A 15,330-nucleotide genomic window follows, 5' to 3' on the forward strand; every position below is an offset into this window, starting at 1 on the left:
CTAACAGCAGTGTTAAACCTCACTCACTCACTCACTCACTCACTCACTCACTCACTCACTCACTCACTCACTCACTCACTCACTCACTCACTCACTCACTCACTCACTCACTCACTGATAATGTGTCCATGGTCCTGAGGACTTAACAACTGCCACTGGAAAAGTCGGGGAAAATATTCAAACACCACGTGAAGTGGCCATAATTACAATTCAAACACTTTGCTTAAGATAATTTGCTTAATTGTAAAGTAGTGAAGACCCTAATGATATTATTATTCCTCACAAGGCTAGACCATTTTACTCCAGTTATAGTGAGTGAGTGAGTGAGCATGGTTTTACGCCGCTTTAGCAATATCACTGTGGGGGGACACCAGAAATAGGCTTCACACATTGTACCCATGTCGGGAATCGAAACCCGGGTCTTTGGCGTGACATGCGAACGTTTTGTGTATTTATCCCTTGCATGCTTTTTGCCAGTGAAGACGTATTGTGTTGTAATAGAAATCAGTGTTGTGTTAATACAGCACATGATGTAGGTGTCTCTCGCAACAGATGATGTCGTCAGCTGGGACTGAGACGGGTAACTCGGGTACTCAAGTCAGGTGGCATCTTCCCGAGGCAAAGGAATATAAAAGTCCAGTTTCCTCCCTTGCCGAACTAGGCTGGTATTATGGAGTTACGTATTGTCTGGACTAACGAGTCTATGCATAGTCCAATCAAAATTGCGCACCGAAATCCGGTTCGTAAACTGTCGTGCAGATGTCCATCGATTGCAGGATTTGCAAAACATGTGCATCGCCAATTCGTTGTCAGCAGATATTTTTCAAATCCTTTCATGTTTTTAATCAAGGTGCTCACGTGATTTGATGCATTTCGCGATGTAAGACCCATTTTATCACAATATAGATGTTGATTATTGATCAGATCGTCCTGACTGGGCGCCACCTTTTTTGTGTGAAGCAAACGCAAGTGATACGAGAGGTGGAATCTGATTGGTCCATAGGAGAGGCTTAGAAGGGACATAATTGGTAATAGCCACTGGTGGCGCAACGATCAAGCGCAGTAATTCCAGCCTAGTTCGGCAAGGGTGGAAACTGGACTTTTAAAGTCAGTTAACTCCCTTGCCTCAGGAAGATGGTCAGGTTGGTTTACACATTTTTCTCTCAAAATCAAATTACACTGTTCAAATATTATATTTTTTGTTTCTCTTGAGACCGACAGCAGGTACCCAGGTAGGGTAGAGTAATAGTGGGGTCGGTACCCACGTAGTAAATTTGGACTCGTCCCAGCTCTAGTGTTGACTGTTTGTCCAAATTATTCACAGTCACTCAATTTTCATGTTACAGTTGTCGTACAGACAAATGATTTGCCCACTGGTACATTCATTACTTTTTACTAAATACTTCAGTGTTGTTAAAGCAATACAGACAAAGTTTGTCACCTCTCTTCACTACACCTTTCTCCACTACACCTCTCTCCACTATACCGCTCTCCACTACAGAGGGCTTGGGTGGCCCAGTCGTCCAAGGCGCCACGATTTGCTGTGCAGAGTTGCGTCCCTTGGGCACGCCAGAAACCTATGATTGTGGGTTCAAGCTCCTGTCCGCCCTGATTATGTTTATAGGTTTGTCGGCACCATACCCGTGATTGTGGATTTCACCGAGGTGGTAAACGTCTGAGACCCGCATCACTTCGGGCTTTCCTCCCACATTACCTGACACGCTGCGATATAACTGTAATACTCTCTCCCTCTTTCTCTCCCTCCCTCCCCCCTCTCTCTCTCTCCCCCTCCCTCCCCCCTCTCTCTCCCTCCCTCCCTCCCTCTCCACCTCTTTCTCTCTCTCTCTCTCTCTACTACACCTCTGCACTCCACATGCAACAACGGGCATTTCCCCAGCATCTTTTCTCAAACTCACTGCCTACAACTATACAGGACTGCAGTTTGCCCTTGCATCCACTGCACTGTATAACACTTGTCACGCCAAGATTACCAATCTAGTTTCTTGTAATGTCGCCCTCTTGTAACGGTCCATCTCAACCCAATTGAGCACCAGTACACTCTCAACCTTCAGAGAGGAGTTTTGAGTAAGGTTGTTTGTTATCAGTTGGTTTACAATTTTTACTCTCAAAATTGTGAGTTAAAAAATATTACACACTGCAATTATTATATTTTGGTTTCTGAGGAATATGGATTTCAGTAGGATGAGAAAAAATAGGATTCCAAATTCTCTATTTTATTTCAGGCATTTTTTGAATGTGTCAGAAATGTTAATACTTTTTATAGTGTTGCCATGGGAACAGCCTGCATTGTTAGGAGTACCGATGAAGCTGTGAAAAGTATTTTGGTACACAGCTACGGGTCATTAGGTTGTACTGCCCGTCTCAATCATGCAAGGAAGGAAAAAATTTGTGATTTTTAAATTCATAAGCATGATTATTAAGCTCTATATTAACATTAAAGATGTTTCAGACTTGATCAGTTTTCTCATTCCCTTGTTTTTAGTATAGTCAAATCCAGAAACCAAGTGATGGAAAATAAAACACCTGACGTGCTTCTAATGATCCTGGTATGACGACATAGACACATATACTAATGCCTTTTTGTATTGTTGTGAAATAATCATGAAGTGAGACTCTGTCAAACAGAATAGAATTTGCTTGAGTTCTTGTAGTTATTGAGTTGTGGCCCTTGGCCATGCCAGGATCCACTGATTTTTAGATAATTAAACTTGTGTTTACCGAGTGGCATTGGGCTTTCCTCTCACAGTAAGCTCAAAGCTCTGTTCAAAGCCTTTTCTCTGTCAATGTTATTGTTCCTCTGTTATATCTATGCATATCTATTGATTATGCAATATCTGTTTGTATTAGTTCTTCAAGTTTATTTTATTATCTTGTGTTTATGTGGCTGCAGTTGGTTTGAAAACTTTTTCTCATTTTATTTCAGTTTTGCGAGCTTTGTTATTTCAAACCAAATGTGCCATTTATTTCATGCCCCTAATTCATTTTTTTGTTCATGTGGTAAGGGACATATTAGTTCAAAGGTTATCTCCCTTTAATTCACTGTGGGTTCAAATCCACTCTCCTACCCAGAGTTCCATGCGGCCAGCATAGTACCTCTGCCACAGGCCAGCGCCATCTTACGTCACAACTTACACAGTCCATTCAAGATATTGCATATGTTTTTCATCTGTTTCATTTTTAACAAGTCTACATATCTAGACAAACATATGTCATAGAATGGTTAACTTCCATTGAGAAAGTATCCTAAATCATGAAAAACCATTTCCATTTGGGTAGTTATCCTATGTTTACGGCTCCACGTGCTGTCATCCAAGCCCTACGGAGAGCTAGCGGTACGGTCGCTTTTATGTGTAAATATGTATTGTCATGCAACTCACTGTCGCAGTTGTAGTAGCATATGTATATAATTATGCAAAGTAATATGTAAAGCGCGCCTAAATACTTGCATTTGTCCGTTCTATTCTGATTTCTGTAAAAGCGCGTTTGTTTACAAATAAGAGAAAAGTCCGGTCACATGATATGCAAATTAGCCTGTGGCAGTGGTGTTATGCTAAGTATACGAAGGGCGTTTGTTTACAAATAAGAGAAAAGTCCGGTCACATGATAAGCAAATTAGCCTGTGGCAGTGGTGTTATCTAAGCATATGAAGGAAATCCGGTGATCTCAGACACAGACATGTGTCTTTTGGTGCTAATTTCATCCACGTTTTTGAGTGCATGTGGCGAGGACAGTGTTGAAACGGGCAGAATGTTGCGGTCAGACTTGTCACTGAGGAACAACAGTGAATAAAACGCCATACAGACTGAAAGGACTGAATCTCTTTTCACCTCATATTTACGTGGCTTTGATTTACTTAGTTTTTTAATAGTTTCATGCAGACACTTTTGCTTCAATAACTTCAACCAATGTCTCTAATATACAACAATTCCACATGGCCATTATCATCAAATGACCCATGAAACATAAGACAAAAAATGCCAAGATTATTATTGCTTTCAGATTGTTCTTTGATATTTTTGTTGTAATTTATGTAAAGAGGCATTTCAAAACAAATTCATATTTCTGAGATACGAAACTTCATGATGCTTATGTTACTTTTAATTGGCAACTTATTAAAAAATACAACAACATTGGTGGGGTTTGAATGAACACATGTTCAGTTTCCTGTATTGTGTGTACATGTATATTTGGTTCAAATTGCTCATTTACAATAAATGTTATAAACACTGAAATGGTGAGAGTGTCTTGTTTTCTATGATGAGTTGTGAGTGTGTTTTCTATGATGAATTGTGAGTGTGTTTTCTATGATGGATTGTGTGTTTTCTATGATGGATTGTATGTTTTCTGTGATGAATTGTGAGAGTGTTTTCTGTGATGAATTGTGAGAGTGTTTTCTATGATGAATTGTGAGTGTGTTTTCTATGATGAATTGTGAGTGTTTTCTATTATGAATTGTGAGAGCGTCTTCTATGATGGATTGTGTGTTTTCTGTGATGAATTGTGAGTTTTCTATGATGAATTGTGAAAATGTTTTCTATAATGAATTGTGAGTGTGTTTTCTATGATGAATTGTGAGTGTCTTTTCCATGATGAATTGTGTTTTCAGTGATGAATTGTGAGAGTGTTTTCTGTGATGAATTGTGAGAGTGTCTTTTATGATGGATTGTGTGTTTTCTGTGATGAATTGTGAGTGTTTTCTGTGATGAATTGTGAGAGTGTCTTCTATGATGAATGTGAGTGTGTTTTCTATGATGAATTTTGAGTGTTTTCTATTATGAATTGTGAGAGCGTCTTCTATGATGGATTGTGTGTTTTCTGTGATGAATTGTGAGTTTTCTATGATGAATTGTGAAAATGTTTTCTATAATGAATTGTGAGTGTGTTTTCTATGATGAATTGTGAGTGTCTTTTCCATGATGAATTGTGTTTTCTGTGATGAATTGTGAGAGTGTTTTCTGTGATGAATTGTGAGAGTGTCTTTTATGATGGATTGTGTGTTTTCTGTGATGAATTGTGAGAGTGTTTTCTGTGATGAATTGTGAGAGTGTCTTCTATGATGAATGTGAGTGTGTTTTCTATGATGAATTTTGAGTGTTTTCTATTATGAATTGTGAGAGTGTCTTCTGTGATGAATTGTGAGAGTGTCTTCTATGATGGATTGTGTGTTTTCTGTGATGAATTGTGAGAGTGTTTTCTATGATGAATTGTGAGAGTGTTTTCTATGATGAATTGTGAGAGTGTCTTCTATGATGAATTCTGAGAGTGTCTTCTATGATGGATTGTGAGAGTGTTTTCTATGATAAATTGTGAGAGTGTTTTCTGTGATGAATTGTGAGAGTGTCTTTTATGATGGATTGTGTGTTTTCTGTGATGAATTGTGAGAGTGTTTTCTGTGATGAATTGTGAGAGTGTCTTCTATGATGAATGTGAGTGTGTTTTCTATGATGAATTTTGAGTGTTTTCTATTATGAATTGTGAGAGTGTTTTCTGTGATGAATTGTGAGAGTGTTTTCTATGATGAATTGTGAGAGTGTTTTCTATGATAAATTGTGAGAGTGTCTTCTATGATGGATTGTGTGTTTTCTATGATGGATTGTGTGTTTTCTGTGATGAATTGTGAGGGTGTTTTCTGTGATGAATTGTGAGAGTGTTTTCTATGATAAATTGTGAGAGTATTTTCTATGATGAATTGTGAGAGTGTTTTCTATGATGAATTGTGAGTGTGTTTTCTATGATGAATTGTGAGTGTTTTCTATTATGAATTGTGAGAGCGTCTTCTATGATGGATTGTGTGTTTTCTGTGATGAATTGTGAGAGTGTCTTCTATGATGAATTGTGAGAGTGTTTTCTATGATGAATTGTGAGAGTGTCGTTTTCTATGATGAATTGTGAGAGTGTTTTCTATAATGAATTGTGAGTGTGGTTTCTATGATGAATTGTGAGAGTGTTTTCCATGATGACTTGTGAGTTTTCTATGATGAATTGTGAAAATGTTTTCTATAATGAATTGTGAGTGTGTTTTCTATGATGAATTGTGAGTGTCTTTTCCATGATGAATTGTGTTTTCTGTGATGAATTGTGAGAGTGTCTGTGTTCTGTGTGCCAGCCATCATGGTACACACATACAGACCTTGACCCCCTCACTCAGCCCCTAACACATGGCCAACATCCTTGACCCCTTAACCCAGTTCCTCACCCATGACCAACATCCTTGATCCCTCACCCATGTGCAGTCCCTCACCTATGTCCAACATCCTTGACCCCTCACCCATGTGCAGTCCCTCACCTATGTCCAACATCCTTGACCCCTTAACCCAGTCCCTCACCCATGACCAACATCCTTGATCCCTCACCCATGTGCAGTCCCTCACCTATGTCCAACATCCTTGACCCCCTAACCCAGTCCCTCACCCATGACCAACATCCTTGATCCCTCACCCATGTGCAGTCCCTCACCTATGTCCAACATCCTTGACCCCTTAACCCAGTCCCTCACCCATGACCAACATCCTTGATCCCTCACCCATGTGCAGTCCCTCACCTATGTCCAACATCCTTGATCCCCTAACCCAGTCCCTCACCCATGACCAACATCCTTGATCCCTCACCCATGTGCAGTCCCTCACCTATGTCCAACATCCTTGACCCCTTAACCCAGTCCCTCACCCATGACCAACATCCTTGATCCCTCACCCATGTGCAGTCCCTCACCTATGTCCAACATCCTTGATCCCTAACCCAGTCCCTCACCCATGACCAACATCCTTGATCCCTCACCCATGTGCAGTCCCTCACCTATGTCCAACATCCTTGATCCCTAACCCAGTCCCTCACCCATGACCAACATCCTTGACCCCTCACCCATGTGCAGTCCCTCACCTATGTCCAACATCCTTGACCCCTTAACCCAGTCCCTCACCCATGACCAACATCCTTGATCCCTCACCCATGTGCAGTCCCTCACCTATGTCCAACATCCTTGCCCCCCTTACCCAGTCCCTCACCCATGACCAACATCCTTGATCCCTCACCCATGTGCAGTCCCTCATCTATGTCCAACATCCTTGACCCCCTAACCCAGTACCTCACACATGACCAACATCCTTGATCCCTAACCCAGTACCTCACACATGACCAACATCCTTGATCCCTCACCCATGTGCAGTCCCTTACCTATAATGTCCAACATCCTTGACCCCCTAACCCAGTACCTCACACATGACCAACATCCTTGATCCCTCACCCATAGGCAGTCCCTCACCTATGTCCAACATCCTTGACCCCCTAACCCAGTACCTCACACATGACCAACATCCTTGATCCCTCACCCATGTGCAGTCCCTTACCTATGTCCAACATCCTTGACCCCCTAACCCAGTACCTTACACATGACCAACATCCTTGATCCCTCACCCATAGGCAGTCCCTCACCTATGTCCAACATCCTTGACCCCCTAACCCAGTACCTCACACATGGCCAACATCCTTGATCCCTCACCCATGTCCCACATCATCACCCATCCTTACCCAGTCCCCAACTGCTACCCAACAGGGGAACTACCACTCCAACATTACCTCACCCAGATTCACCACCTGTGACCAAAGCATGTGTGGTATACCCACCCCATGTCACCCCCACACATATTGGTCTGTATTCCCTTCATTGGCCACCACGTTATAGGAGGAGTTTGGGGCAGAGTCGAAGCTCCATGTGTATGTACACCCTTCCTGTTTCTCATCAAACAAGTCGGATAACTGAACTTCAGTGGCTTCATTCACAGATTCACAGCAGATACTTGGTGTCGACAACCCTTCAGTTGTCTCACACCTTTTCCTATCCAATTCTGTCTTTCCTTGCCCACCCGAGTTGTCCATGCCACGCTGCAGGAGAAAATACACATTTTTAATTTGTTTCATGGAGAAGGATAAAGGGACCGGTCATTTATTATGAGGTTGGGGTAGGGGAGGGTACGATGATTCTGGTTCGCTATTGAATTAAAGATAATGACCCGACGCGAATGGGGGTCATATTTTTGGATGATCCTATCAATGCTCCCCAAGGCAAGGGTGGAAACTGGACTTTTACAGTCAGTTAACGGCTTGGCCTCTGGAAGATGAGATTGTAGAGGATGGTGTTGCTTTCACTGATTTTTTTCTCCACAAGTGACGGTATGTACAGAAACCCTTCCGCGAGTTTCACAAAGACATTTGAATATCACAGGGTGCAACTTACAATGGACGGGTAACTGAACTCCTCTCTTCTCTTCCAACACTGTCTCACTCTGAAAAGTCAACAGTGATTCTGTACTTTTAGACACAAAAAAAATAAAATATAGGCTTCACTGCCAGAGCTTAATGTGGGAGGAAATCCCGAAGTGATGCAGGTCTCAGACGTGGTTACCATTTCGGTGAAACCCACGAGCACGGGTATGGTGATGACAAACCTAGAAACATAATCGGCGCGAACCGGGATTCGAACCCAAAATCATAGGTTTCTGGCGTGCCCAAGGGACGCAACTCTGCACAGCGAATCGCGGCGCCTCAAGCGACTGGGCCGTCCGTGCCCCTACATGGCCAGAGACCATATACGGATATCAGTATATGGTCTCTGACCTGCGTTGTCGTGCAAGAGCAAGTATATCCGAAGCAACAGACGTGAATGAGTGACAGTGGTTTTATGCGCTACAGTGATAACAAAACTAGAAATAACCCACGACTAAATCATTATGTCACCAGTAAAGGACGCAAATCTACACAGCAAATGGCGGCGCTTTAGCTGAATGCCCCCCCCCCCCCCCCCCCCCCACGCCCCAGCAAGAAACGTCGCGTCTCATTTCAAGCCACATATATATTTGAGAATTAATGTAAGATCCCTCCCTGACAGGTTATTGATTGTTTTCGGAAAAGTTTCATGGGTTCAAACATGAAGATTTACTGACCTCTTCAGAAACAAGCCACAGAAAATGGCGACAAGGAGCATAAGACATGCGCTCACTGGAAGGACGATCTTCAACGAACGCGGTTCTGCGAAAATAGGAATATGTGTTATAATACTAATACATGTAGTATATTTTTGAGGATCTCAATTTTCAAATGAATGAAGGGTCTTAATTATGATTCGAGCCCTTTTAAACCAGAATGAAATTCTTTTGAATTCAGTCTCAAAATGTTGACATAACAACATATAAAACAATGGCTAGCAAAACAGACAATACAATTTAAATTGTATATCATCATGTCTAGTGGTAAATAATCTCAAATTCCACATTTTTATTGACCAAGCTTTTTATAACCGTTCATTGATTTGAATTCACGGACGTCATGTGAGTATTATTTTACTGTGCATAATATGATGTGGATTGATAGCGTCACCTTTTCAAATCGTGTATGCATTAATCAACAACAAAAATCGTTCAGTTTGGCTGCAGGTCTTTATATAATATCCTAATGTTATGATATCCGATTTCTCGTTCTTCGATCCTCCCACAGCTGTCGTATTGCGTAGCGCAGCGAGAATAGCGCCGAACACAAGACAAACCAGTCGAAAATATAGTATTCATTCAATACTTTCAAAGTTTAAGTGTTGTTTCCCTCAAAATTCATTTATAAAGCGCCCAACTACTGACTGGTGGTCAACTAGTTTTATCGCACCATGGCATTACTCAATTATGTTCTTTTATTCATCATCGGGGGCACGGGTGGCCCAGTCGTCTAAGGCGCCGCGATTCGCTGTGCAGAGTTGCGTCCCTTGGGCACGCCAGAAACCTATGATTGTGGGTTCGAATCCCGGTTCGCCCCGATTATGTTTCTAGGTTTGTCAGCACCATACCCGTGCTCGTAGGTTTCACCGAAGTGGTAAACGTCTGAGACCTGTATCACTTTGGGCTTTCCTCCCACATTAAGCTGACACGCCGCGATATAACTGGAATACTGTTAAAAGCGGCGTTAAACCCAACTCACTCACTCACTCACTCTTTTATTCATCATGTAATCTACGCAATCGGCCTTACACTAATGGTTACACATGAGGAGAAAGATGGGGTTGACTTCAATAATATATATACATCGTAACCAGAGAATCGTTGATTTGGCTCTCAGCCCAGGATACAGCCCACAGGAGTGAGTCAACTTGATTTAGCACAGAGTAGCTTCTTATAATTCAAACGGCTGCTATACAGTATACATATATGTACTTCGTAAACGTTCCGGTAGTAATCTGCAACTGTGAGCGCAATGACATTCGACCTGTCTAGTTTTGTACCGCAAACCGACCGCCTCCGTGGTCTAGTGGTAGAGCTTCCGCCCGGAGAGCGTAAGGTCCGGGATTTGATCCCCGGCCGCGTCATTCCAAAAGACGTTAACAGATGGTACTTGTTGTTACCCTGTCTGGCGCTCGGCATTAAGGGGCTAAAACAAGGACTGGTCGGCTCGGAGTCAGTATACTGTGTCTGAGTGGGGTATTCATGTTAATCTGCGGCATGGTATCTCAGTGAGCTAGCACTATTAATCGGCATCAGTCCGGACTAGTACAAGCAGCCACTCACACACATACACGTGCATGCACGTCGCTATATAAGTGCAATAATCTTCGACGCGACGTTAAACCTCATTTCACCTCACCTCCCGCAAACTGATCCCCCCGATATCCTATTTTCCATCCCGTTATATTCTCAACCCTTTCTGTCCATCTCCCAAGATTAATTAACGTCATGAAGCGATAGTTACATTGGCCCGTACTAGTCCGCTCATTGTAGCGCCACTTATTAAGCCCAAGACTGATTAATTAACCGTCTGCTTAGTGACTTCTACTATGTTTGGACCTTGCCAATTTGGACCTATTATACCCCCTTTGAGACCTTTCAGCTACGTGATCCGTGCCTTACCCCCAAACTAACTCTACCAGTCCCTCGTAAATCAATCGCGTTGTATTCTGTCATCAGTACTCTCCTACACAGCCCCGAGATTTGACTTTTCTTTCAGGTATATTGTCCCTTGTCCTCCTTTCCATAAATTACGGTAAATTTCTTTGCTGCTTGCGCTCCCAGTTTGACTCAGCCCGAGTATATTAATATATACACCAATTATATTTATATACATTCATGTAAAACAAATTTACATGTACAATTATGTTTCCAATCGAAAAATTGTCAATTAATTATTTACTTATTATTTAATTAAAACCGGGAGTGTAACTCCAGGTTACGACATCGACAAGTTCTGTATAGCATCAACATTTGAGTGAGTGAGTGAGTGACTATGGTTTTACGCCGCTTTTAGCAATATTCCAGCAATATCACGGCGGGGGACACCAGAAATGGGCTTCACACATTGTACCCATGTGGGGACTCGAACCCGGGTCTTCAGCGTGACGAGCGAACGCTTTAACTTCTAGGCTACCCGACCGCCCTTCAACATTTGAAGATGACGTGACGTTAATATATTAAGTCTATGTATTGATGGTAATTTATTGTACTTTTCATTAATGTATTAGTTTCTGATTTCACAATGATATTCGACCGCCTCCGTGGTCTTGTGGTAGAGCGTCCGCCCGGAGAGCGTAAGGTCCAGGGTTCGATCCCGCGCCGCGTCATACAAAAAGACGTTAAAAGATTGTACTTGTTGTTACCCTGTCTGGCGCTCGGCATTAAGGGGCTAAAACAAGGACTGGTCGGCTCGGAGTCAGTATACTGTGTCTGAGTGGGGTATTCATGTTAATCTGCGGCATGGTATCTCAGTGAGCTAGCACTATTAATCGGCATCAGTCCGGACTAGTACAAGCAGCCACACACACACATACACGTGCATGCACGTCGCTATATAAGTGCAATAATCTTCGACGCGACGTAAAACCCAATTTCACCTCACCTCACCTCACAATGATATTCACATACAAGTAAAAATGATATTCATTTTCAACACACTGTTTTCAACACACTGTTTTCGACAAATTACACAAATCTGTGTTTCTGTCGACTCTTCACAATAAAACCCTTTTGAAATTCAGACAGTTTGTGACCCATCTAATTGAGATGAAGAAATTCTAAACTTGTTAATTGTTTGGGTTTTGTGTGTGGTTTTTTTCCCCTATTTTTTTCAGGAAAAGGCAAGCAACATAGGTTATATTATTAATGCAGTACGCATATTATATTTGACTTAATATAAACAAATAATGTATTATGCATTATTACATATTGCTAAAATTGTCATCGAAAAGTATACAAGCTATATATAGATACATACTGTATTTTGTTAATAATTTATTGTTATACAACTTAAATATAATTCACGTCTAAATGAAGTTTTGAAAATTGAATATGAGCTTTAAAAGAATTTAAAAGAATACCAACATCTTAATCTAGACACATGACATTTTATGTGTATCGGTGTTCATGATGTCAATCACTGGATTGTCTAGTTCAGACTCAATTATTTACAGACCGCCTTAATAGAAAGTAAACACAATTTATGGATAACAACTTCTTTAATACTGTAAAAACGACGTTTCGGTTTAGACCCTTATACCGTTGTCAAGCAAATCTACTTTGTCATCCGTCAACTTCTAAGTAATTTCTATCAAACAATTCGCCGTCATATAGTCAATTATTTACAGACCGCCGTCATATAGCTGGATATTGGTGAGTGCGGCGTAAAACAACAAACATGACAGATGAGGTGAAGGTGAAATTGGGTTTAACGACGTGTCCAAGATTATTGCACTTATATAGCGAAGTACATGCACGTGTGTGCGTGTGTGTGCGGCTGCTTGTACTAGACCGGACTGATGCCGATTTATAGTGCTAGCTCACTGAGATACCATGCCGCAGTTTAACATGAATACCCCACTCAGACACAGTATATTGACTCCGAGCCGACCAGTCCTTGCTTTGACCCTTAATGCCAAGCGCCAGACAGGGGAACAACAAGTACCATCTTTTAACGTCTTTTGGTATGACGCGGCCGGGGATCAAAACCCAGACCTTCCGCTCTCCGGGCGGACGCTCTACCACTAGACCACAGAGGCGGTCACATGACAGATGACATGACAGAGTAGTCTCACCGTCCTTGACTCGTCCTATGACAGGAGTACTCCAAGGACCTTGGAGGACCTGGGACACCGCCCGGATGTTGACCTTGTAGCGGGCTCCAGGTTCAAGGTCGCTGATGAGATAGCTGACCGCATCGCCGTCTACAACTCTACTCCCACTGGAGCCTATGAAGGATTTCAAGTAATCAGCAATTTGGCAACAAAGACATAGAGTCATGTAGATGTGTGATTTAATACAAGCACTGGATAGAGTAGCATGTTGGTTTGTCATACATCCTCCCACTCACCGAGGCTGTGAGTTTGTTAAAGATTGTCACATTTGACATTTTTGAAAGAAAAAAAATATAGATAATTGTTTAGCAAAATTAAAATAGTGATTTATTTAATTATTACATTATCGGTGAGTGAGTTTCTTGATATCCTGATATTTCCTGAACGCCACACGTAGCTCACCTCAACAGTTCCTGAAAGGCCACACAGGTCACCTGAGCAGTTCCTGAACGCCACACAAAGCTCATCTGAGCAGTTCCTGAACGCCACACATAGCTCACCTGAACTGTTCCTGAACGCCACACAAAGCTCACCTGAACAGTTCCTGAACGCCACACAAAGATAACCTGAACAGTTCCTGAACGCCACACGAAGCTCACCTGAACAGCTCCTGAACACCACACAAAGCTCACCTGAACAGTTCCTGAACACCACACAAAGCTCACCTGAGCAGTTCCTGAACGCCACACAAAGCTCACTTGAGCAGTTCCCGAATGCCACACAAAGCTCACCTGAGCAGTTGCCTGCAGCCGCTGGTACCAGACAGTAGGAGAGGATGTAGTTGGTGATGTGGGCGGGGTTCTGTCGACAGTCGGGGGGTCTCCACTCCATGTGTACACCAAGTGGGGGCTGATTCGGGGACAGTCGGAACCCATCGAGAGCGGGAGGGACTACAACGGTAATTTCACACCATGATACAAACTGAGGCCACCAAGCTGTCGTTAGTGTCTGACATCGCAGTTGATATATATCTTTAAATAAGTATCGACGCTTGCATGGAAGCAGCTTTCTAAATATCACGAGTCTCGTGTTATTCTGATACACATACATCCCGACACACAGGGGAAGGAGTCATTAAGTTGTTGGATTTTTTTTGTTTAAGGCTGCACTCAGCAATTTTCCAGCTATATGTCGGCGGTCTGTAAATAATCGAATCTGGACCAGACAATCCGGTGATTGACATCATGAACATTGATCCACGCAATTGGGACACGGTGACATGGACCAACCAAATCAGCGAGCCTGAACACCCGACCCCGTTAGTCGCCTCTTACGAAAAGCAGAGTCGCCTTTTACGGCAAGCATGGGTTGCTGAAGACCTATTCTACCCCGAATCGTCACGGGTTTCAAACAATTTGAACTGGTCACGTGGCCATAATACCGCACGTGTTTTCAGCCATACTTGTTAGCAGTCATTAACAAAAAAAAGAAAAACAGAAGAAAACAAAAGTCTTTACGGCCATTTGTCATGCCACGCCTTTCAAATGTGCAACGTGAACGTGCCATCGGCATGTAGCAGACGGGAACGTCCGTAGCTGAAGTCGCAAGGACGATGGGTTGTAGTCGACGGACTGTTTATGATTTACAGACGCGTCTACAGCAAACGGGTACCACCGCTGATCGCCCTCGGCCAGGTCGACCATGTGTGACGTCACATGGAGAGGATCGTCAGATTGTCTTACGTCACCTCCGTAACCGATTTTTGACGCCTACCTCAACCAGAAATGAACTGTTTAGGGGTAGACAGAGTGCGCAAACTGTTCGAAACCGTCTGAGAACTGCTCACCTTCAAGCACGACGGCCATACTGCGGGCCGATTCTCACTCAATTACACAGACGTCAACGTCAATTGTGGGCACAGCGACACTTACGATGGACTTACGAGGAATTGGAATCAAGTCGTTTTCAGTGATGAATCCCGATTTAATCTTCGATTTGCTGATGGTAGGGCGAGGGTGTGGAGGCGCCGTCATGAACGTTCCGCCCAGTGTTGTGTACAGCAAGTTGACAGATTTCGAGGCGAAAGTGTCATGGTGTGGGGTGCTTTCTGTTGCAATGCACGTTCCAGGCTTCTTGTCATCCGTGGCAACCTCAACGCTGCTGCTTACCGCGACCAGGTACTGGCACCAGAACTTCTTCCAACACGACAATGCCAGACCCCACACAGAAATTTTGACAAGGAATTTCCTTCAGAATGCGGGAGTCAACGTCAT

This window comes from Haliotis rufescens, unplaced genomic scaffold (genome assembly GCF_023055435.1).
Source record: "Haliotis rufescens isolate VD_foot unplaced genomic scaffold, xgHalRufe1.0.p SCAF_2, whole genome shotgun sequence".
Taxonomy (NCBI): Eukaryota; Metazoa; Mollusca; class Gastropoda; order Lepetellida; family Haliotidae; genus Haliotis; species Haliotis rufescens.